Here is a 9,518-nt window from a genome sequence, read left to right on the forward strand (position 1 = left end):
CCTAATCAATAAACTGTTAATATATTCCAATTGAACACCTACTCAATGAACAGAAAGAAAAGAATCAAGATGAACACCTACTAATCAAGTCAATGAAAAGAAAAAAAAGAATCAAGATGAACACCTACTAATCAAGTCAATGAAAAGAAAAAAAAGAATCAAGATGAACACCTACTAATCAAGTCAATGAAAAAGAAAGAAAAGAATCAAGATGAACACCTAGTTAATGAACAGCTAAAAATCAAGATGAACACCTAGTTAATGAACAGAAAGAAAGAATCCATATGAACACCTAGTTAATGTACAGAAAGAAAAGAATCAAGATGAACACCTAGTTAATGTACAGAAAGAAAGAATCAAGATGAACACCTAGTTAATGAACAGCTAAAAATCAAGTCAATGAAAAAAGAAAGAAAAGAATCAAGATGAACACCTACTAATCAAGTCAATGAAAAAGAAAGAAAAGAATCAAGATGAACACCTAGTTAATGAACAGAAAGAAAGAATCCATATGAACACCTACTCAATGAAAAGAAAGAAAGAATCCCAATTGAACACCTAGTTAATGAACTGTTAATATATTCTAATTGAACACCTACTCCATGAAAAGAAAGAAAGAATCCTAATTGAACATCTACTCATCTAATCAATGAAAAGAAAGAAAGAATCCTAATTGAACACCAAGTCAATGAAAAAGAAAGGAAGAATCCTAATTGAACACCTACTCAATGAACTGTTAATATTCTAATTGAACACCTACTCATCTAATCAATGAACTGTTAATATATTCTAATTGAACACCTACTCAATGAACTGTTAATATATTCTAATTGAACACCTACTCAATGAACAGAAAGAAAAGAATCAAGATGAACACCTAGTTAATGTACAGAAAGAAATATTCTAATCAATGAACTGTTAATATATTCTAATTGAACACCTACTCATCTAATCAATGAACTGTTAATATATTCTAATTGAACACCTACTCAATGAACTGTTAATATATTCTAATTGAACACCTACTCATCTAATCAATGAACTGTTAATATATTCTAATTGAACACCTACTCATCTACTCGATGAAAAAAAGAAATAATCTAATCAATGAACTGTTAATATATTCTAATTGAACACCTAGTTAATGAACAGAAAGAAAAGAATCAAGATGAACACCTAGTTAATGAACAGCTAAAAATCTAGATGAACACCTACTCAATGAACTGATAATATTCTAATTGAATACCTACTTATCTACTCAATGAAAAAGATATATTCTAATCAATGAACTGTTAATATATTCTAATTGAACACCTACTCAATGAACAGAAAGAAAGAATCACAATTGAACATCTACTTATCTAATCAATGAACTGTTAATATATTCTAATTGAACACCTACTCAATGAACTGTTAATATATTCTAATTGAACACCTACCCATCAAGTCAATGAAAAAGAAAGAAAAGAATCAAGATGAACACCAAGTTAATGTACAGAAAGAAAAGAATCAAGATGAACACCTACTCAATGAACAGCTAAAAATCAAGATGAACACCTAGTTAATGAACAGCTAAAAATCAAGATGAACACCTAGTTAATGTACAGAAAGAAATATTCTAATCAATGAACTGTTAATATATTCTAATTGAACACCTAGTTAATGAACAGAAAGAAAAGAATCAAGATGAACACCTAGTTAATGTACAGAAAGAAATATTCTAATCAATGAACTGTTAATATATTCTAATTGAACACCTACTCATTTAATCAATGAACTGTTAATATATTCTAATTGAACACCTACTCAATGAAAAAGAAAGAAAAGAATCAAGATGAACACCAAGTCAATGAAAAAGAAAGAAAAGAATCAAGATGAACACCTACTTATCTAATCAATGAAAAGAAAGAAAGAATCCTAATTGAACACCTAATCAATGAACTGTTAATATATTCCAATTGAACACCCACTCAATGAACAGAAAGAAAAGAATCAAGATGAACACCTACTAATCAAGTCAATGAAAAAGAAAGAAAAGAATCAAGATGAACACCTACTCAATGAACAGTTAATATATTCTAATTGAACACCTACTCAATGAACTGTTAATATTCTAATTGAACACCTACTCAATGAACTGTTAATATTCTAATTGAACACCTACTCAATGAAAAGAAAGAAAGAATCCCAATTGAACACCTAGTTAATGAACTGTTAATATATTCTAATTGAACACCTACTCATCTAATCAATGAAAAGAAAGAAAGAATCCTAATTGAACATCTACTCATCTAATCAATAAAAAAGAAAGAAAAGAATCAAGATGAACACCTAGTTAATGAACAGCTAAAAATCAAGATGAACACCTACTCAATGAACAGTTAAAAATCAAGTCAATGAAAAAGAAAGAAAAGAATCAAGATGAACACCTACTCAATAAACAGAAAGAAAGAATCCTAATTGAACACCTAGTTAATGAACAGCTAAAAATCAAGATGAACACCTAATCAATGAACTGTTAATATATTCCAATTGAACACCTACTCAATGAACAGCTAAAAATCTAGATGAACACCTACTCAATGAACAGCTAAAAATCAAGTCAATGAAAAAGAAAGAAAAGAATCAAGATGAACACCTAGTTAATGAACAGCTAAAAATCAAGTCAATGAAAAAGAAAGAAAAGAATCAAGATGAACACCTACTCAATGAAAAAGAAAGAAAGAATCCTAATTGAACACCTAGTTAATGAACAGCTAAAAATCAAGATGAACACCTACTCAATGAACAGCTAAAAATCAAGTCAATGAAAAAGAAAGAAAAGAATCAAGATGAACACCTAGTTAATGAACAGCTAAAAATCAAGATGAACACCTACTCAATGAAAAGAAAGAACCCAATGAATACCTTTCTTTTCCCTCATATCTATTTACTTTTTCTTGTTAAAAAAGCTTTTTTTCCTAAATAATTCACGTTTTTATCAAGAAAATATAAGCTAAAAATAAAAAGTGAATTCACCAATTTTTTGGTTTTAATTAAAAAATTGGTGAATTCACTTTTTATTTTTAGCTTATATTTTCTTGATAAAAACGTGAATTATTTAGGAAAAAAAGCTTTTTTAACAAGAAAAAGTAAATAGATATGAGGGAAAAGAAAGGTATTCATTGGGTTCTTTCTTTTCATTGAGTAGGTGTTCATCTTGATTCTTTTCTTTCTTTTTCATTGACTTGATTTTTAGCTGTTCATTGAGTAGGTGTTCATCTTGATTTTTAGCTGTTCATTGACTAGGTGTTCATCTTGATTCTTTTCTTTCTTTTTCATTGACTTGATTTTTAGCTGTTCATTGAGTAGGTGTTCATCTTGATTCTTTTCTTTCTTTTTCATTGACTTGATTTTTAACTGTTCATTGAGTAGGTGTTCCTCTTGATTCTTTTCTTTCTTTTTCATTGACTTGATTTTTAGCTGTTCATTAACTAGGTGTTCATCTTGATTCTTTTCTTTCTTTTTCATTGACTTGATTTTTAGCTGTTCATTGAGTAGGTGTTCATCTAGATTTTTAGCTGTTCATTGAGTAGGTGTTCAATTGGAATATATTAACAGTTCATTGATTAGGTGTTCATCTTGATTTTTAGCTGTTCATTAACTAGGTGTTCAATTAGGATTCTTTCTTTCTGTTTATTGAGTAGGTGTTCATCTTGATTCTTTTCTTTCTTTTTCATTGACTTGATTTTTAACTGTTCATTGAGTAGGTGTTCATCTTGATTTTTAGCTGTTCATTAACTAGGTGTTCATCTTGATTCTTTTCTTTCTTTTTTATTGATTAGATGAGTAGATGTTCAATTAGGATTCTTTCTTTCTTTTCATTGATTAGATGAGTAGGTGTTCAATTAGAATATATTAACAGTTCATTAACTAGGTGTTCAATTGGGATTCTTTCTTTCTTTTCATTGAGTAGGTGTTCAATTAGAATATTAACAGTTCATTGAGTAGGTGTTCAATTAGAATATTAACAGTTCATTGAGTAGGTGTTCAATTAGAATATATTAACTGTTCATTGAGTAGGTGTTCATCTTGATTCTTTTCTTTCTTTTTCATTGACTTGATTAGTAGGTGTTCATCTTGATTCTTTTCTTTCTGTTCATTGAGTGGGTGTTCAATTGGAATATATTAACAGTTCATTGATTAGGTGTTCAATTAGGATTCTTTCTTTCTTTTCATTGATTAGATAAGTAGGTGTTCATCTTGATTCTTTTCTTTCTTTTTCATTGACTTGGTGTTCATCTTGATTCTTTTCTTTCTTTTTCATTGAGTAGGTGTTCAATTAGAATATATTAACAGTTCATTGATTAAATGAGTAGGTGTTCAATTAGAATATATTAACAGTTCATTGATTAGAATATTTCTTTCTGTACATTAACTAGGTGTTCATCTTGATTCTTTTCTTTCTGTTCATTAACTAGGTGTTCAATTAGAATATATTAACAGTTCATTGATTAGAATATTTCTTTCTGTACATTAACTAGGTGTTCATCTTGATTTTTAGCTGTTCATTAACTAGGTGTTCATCTTGATTTTTAGCTGTTCATTGAGTAGGTGTTCATCTTGATTCTTTTCTTTCTGTACATTAACTTGGTGTTCATCTTGATTCTTTTCTTTCTTTTTCATTGACTTGATGAGTAGGTGTTCAATTAGAATATTAACAGTTCATTGATTAGATAAGTAGGTGTTCAATTAGGATTCTTTCTTTCTTTTCATTGATTAGATGAGTAGGTGTTCAATTAGAATATATTAACAGTTTATTGATTAGGTGTTCATATGGATTCTTTCTTTCTGTACATTAACTTGGTGTTCATCTTGATTCTTTTCTTTCTTTTTCATTGACTTGATGGGTAGGTGTTCAATTAGAATATATTAACAGTTCATTGAGTAGGTGTTCAATTAGAATATATTAACAGTTCATTGATTAGATAAGTAGATGTTCAATTGTGATTCTTTCTTTCTGTTCATTGAGTAGGTGTTCAATTAGAATATATTAACAGTTCATTGATTAGAATATATCTTTTTCATTGAGTAGATAAGTAGGTGTTCAATTAGAATATTATCAGTTCATTGAGTAGGTGTTCATCTAGATTTTTAGCTGTTCATTAACTAGGTGTTCATCTTGATTCTTTTCTTTCTGTTCATTAACTAGGTGTTCAATTAGAATATATTAACAGTTCATTGATTAGATTATTTCTTTTTTTCATCGAGTAGATGAGTAGGTGTTCAATTAGAATATATTAACAGTTCATTGATTAGATGAGTAGGTGTTCAATTAGAATATATTAACAGTTCATTGAGTAGGTGTTCAATTAGAATATATTAACAGTTCATTGATTAGATGAGTAGGTGTTCAATTAGAATATATTAACAGTTCATTGATTAGAATATTTCTTTCTGTACATTAACTAGGTGTTCATCTTGATTCTTTTCTTTCTGTTCATTGAGTAGGTGTTCAATTAGAATATATTAACAGTTCATTGAGTAGGTGTTCAATTAGAATATATTAACAGTTCATTGATTAGATGAGTAGGTGTTCAATTAGAATATTAACAGTTCATTGAGTAGGTGTTCAATTAGGATTCTTTCTTTCTTTTTCATTGACTTGGTGTTCAATTAGGATTCTTTCTTTCTTTTCATTGATTAGATGAGTAGATGTTCAATTAGGATTCTTTCTTTCTTTTCATTGAGTAGGTGTTCAATTAGAATATATTAACAGTTCATTAACTAGGTGTTCAATTGGGATTCTTTCTTTCTTTTCATTGAGTAGGTGTTCATATGGATTCTTTCTTTCTGTTCATTAACTAGGTGTTCATCTTGATTCTTTTCTTTCTTTTTCATTGACTTGATTAGTAGGTGTTCATCTTGATTCTTTTCTTTCTTTTTTCATTGACTTGATTTTTAGCTGTTCATTAACTAGGTGTTCATCTTGATTCTTTCTTTCTGTACATTAACTAGGTGTTCATCTTGATTCTTTTCTTTCTGTACATTAACTAGGTGTTCATATGGATTCTTTCTTTCTGTTCATTAACTAGGTGTTCATCTTGATTTTTAGCTGTTCATTAACTAGGTGTTCATCTTGATTCTTTTCTTTCTTTTTCATTGACTTGATTAGTAGGTGTTCATCTTGATTCTTTTTTTTCTTTTCATTGACTTGATTAGTAGGTGTTCATCTTGATTCTTTTTCCTTTTCATTGACTTGATTAGTAGGTGTTCATCTTGATTCTTTTCTTTCTGTTCATTGAGTAGGTGTTCAATTGGAATATATTAACAGTTTATTGATTAGGTGTTCAATTAGGATTCTTTCTTTCTTTTCATTGACTTGGTGTTCATATGGATTCTTTCTTTCTGTACATTAACTAGGTGTTCATATGGATTCTTTCTTTCTGTTCATTAACTAGGTGTTCATCTTGATTCTTTTCTTTCTTTTTCATTGACTTGATTTTTAGCTGTTCATTGAGTAGGTGTTCATATGGATTCTTTCTTTCTGTACATTAACTAGGTGTTCAATTGGAATATATTAACAGTTTATTGATTAGGTGTTCAATTAGAATATATTAACAGTTTATTGAGTAGATGTTCAATTGTGATTCTTTCTTTCTTTTCATTGATTAGATGAGTAGATGTTCAATTAGGATTCTTTCTTTCTGTACATTGATTAGAATATTTCTTTTTCATTGAGTAGGTGTTCATATGGATTCTTTCTGTACATTAACTAGGTGTTTAATTAGAATATATTAACAGTTCATTAACTAGGTGTTCAATTGGAATATTAACAGTTTATTGATTAGATTATTTCTTTTTCATTGGGTAGGTGTTCATATGGATTCTTTCTTTCTGTTCATTAACTAGGTGTTCATCTTGATTCTTTTCTTTTTCATTGACTTGATGGGTAGGTGTTCAATTAGAATATTAACAGTTCATTGGAGTAGGTGTTCAATTAGGATTCTTTCTTTCTTTTCATTGATTAGAATATTAACAGTTCATTGAGTAGGTGTTCAATTAGAATATTAACAGTTCATTGAGTAGGTGTTCAATTAGAATATTAACAGTTCATTGAGTAGGTGTTCAATTAGAATATTAACAGTTCATTGAGTGGATGTTCAATTGTGATTCTTTCTTTCTTTTCATTGACTTGATTTTTAGCTGTTCATTGACTAGGTGTTCAATTAGAATATTTCTTTTTGAAAAGGGTTTTACTGAACGATGGACGAAAGAACTTTTTAAAATTGTTGATGTAATAGATACAGTTCCTTGGACTTATAAAATATATGATTTGGAAGGGAAGAGATTTTAGGTTCATTTTATTCACAGGAATTACAAAAGACAAAACTAAGCAGATAATACACCTTTGTGGACACTAGAGGGACAAGTCCGAGGTGTATTACAGTATATAATGTGTGTCAAGGGGGACGTTCTTAGATCTGTGAACCCCAAACACAGAATCCTCAACTGAATAGTCAAGGTTTAACTTTTGTTTGTGTGTGTGTGTGTGTGTGCAATGGGAGCAATAGGTTGGCGCTTCACTCCCTCCTACTATACACCGTTGTGGACACTCGAGGGCCAAGTCCGAGGTGTATAACAGTATATAATGTGTGTCAAGGGGGACGTTCTTAGATCTGTGAACCCCAAACACAGAATCCTCAACTGAATAGTCAAGGCTTAACTTTTGTTTGTTGATGTGTATGTGTGTGTGTCCCAACCCTCACATTCAAAATCTCAACCCCAACCCTCACATTCAAAATCTCAACCCCAACTCAATCCTCGCCCAACACAATATCTTTTTCAAAATGAGATTTCCACCTATATATATATATATTTTTACGTTTTTTTTTTCTTCTTCCAATTCTGTCTTTTAAGGCTTTCAGGTTTGATGACGTAGAAAGGGGGAGTAAGCCTGCACTTTCTTCCCAGAACGAACAATGTATATTTTTTGTTTTTTTCTCTTCTTCCAATTCTGTCTTTTAAAGCTTTCAGGTTTGATGACGTAAAAAGGGGGAGTAAGCCTGCACTTTCTTCCCAGAACTTTCTTGATCTTGCTCCCATCAAGCACCATCCGACAAAGAACTACATCGATAGGTTTAGATACCAAAGAGTGATAGCAACTCCAAAAGTCTCCAAAATATAAATAAATAAAATAATAATAATAATAAATAAATAAATAAATAAATAAAAGCCCCCAAAAAAGTTTCAAGTGTCCAACATAACCCCAACTTTCCAAGTCTTCAAGGTATAACCACATTCCCGTTGAGTTTCCAAGATATGTATCACATTGTGAGTTATCAATCCAGAACCCACATTTCAAGTATTCAAAGTAAAACCAACTTACAAAGTCTCTTAAGGATAACTCATTTACTGATTTTTTCAAAATTTGTGAGTCTCCAAGGTAGGACCCATATTTAGAACCATCTTGGCAGAACCCTTTTCCTGAGTCTCCAAGGTAGTTATTTAAACCATCAAGGCAGAACTCATTTACTGATTTTTTCAAAATTTGTGAGTCTCCAAGGTAGGACCCATATTTAGAACCATCTTGGCAGAACCCTTTTCCTGAGTCTCCAAGGTAGTTATTTAAACCATCAAGGCAGAACTCATTTACTGATTTTTTCAAAATTTGTGAGTCTCCAAGGTAGGCCCCATATTTAGAACCATCTTGGCAGAACCCTTTTCCTGAGTCTCCAAGGTAGTTATTTAAACCATCAAGGCAGAACTCATTTACTGATTTTTTCAAAATTTGTGAGTCTCCAAGGTAAAACTTGTATTCTGGCTCATCAAGGTATAACTTGTTCAGTGGGTATTGTCTTGATAACTCACAATGAGTACTATTGCAGTAAAACTCTTTTTCAGGATTTTGCTGGTCTCCAAAGTATAACTCTTTGGTTGGGTCATCAAGGACGAACTCGTTCTGTGGGTCTTGGTCGCTCATAAGGTCTTCAACCAAGCCAACAATTTCGCCCCAAGTTGTAGCAAAAGCAGTATTTTCATTTCGTATTTCAGACACAATTTCCTGTGAGAGAAAATAATAATGTATTAATTAAGTTATTTAATTATTAAATGAGTATGCTTCAATCAAAGTTTGAAAATAGGAAAATAAAAAATCTTACCTCAATAGATAAGAGGTTTGAATCCAGTTCATCAACTTGAAGGTTTAGTTCCATACAAGACAGAGAGTTCCAAGGAACACCAAAGTCATCCCACTCAAGGTCTTCAACCAAGCCAACAATTTCCCCCCAAGTTGTAGCAAAAGCAGTATTTTCATTTCAGTATTTCAGACACAATTTCCTGTGAGAGAAAATAATAATGTATTAATTAAGTTATTTAATTATTAAATGAGTATGCTTCAATCAAAGTTTGAAAATAGGAAAATAAAAAATCTTACCTCAATAGATAAGAGGTTTGAATCCAGTTCATCAACTTGAAGGTTTAGTTCCATAGAAGACAGACAGTTCGAGACAAGCACACAGAACACCATTGCCAGCAAA

The sequence above is a fragment of the Eptatretus burgeri genome, unplaced genomic scaffold (genome assembly GCF_056783735.1).
Source record: "Eptatretus burgeri isolate ZD-2024b unplaced genomic scaffold, Ebu_testis_v1 Ebu_testis_scaffold_559, whole genome shotgun sequence".
NCBI lineage: Eukaryota > Metazoa > Chordata > Myxini > Myxiniformes > Myxinidae > Eptatretus > Eptatretus burgeri.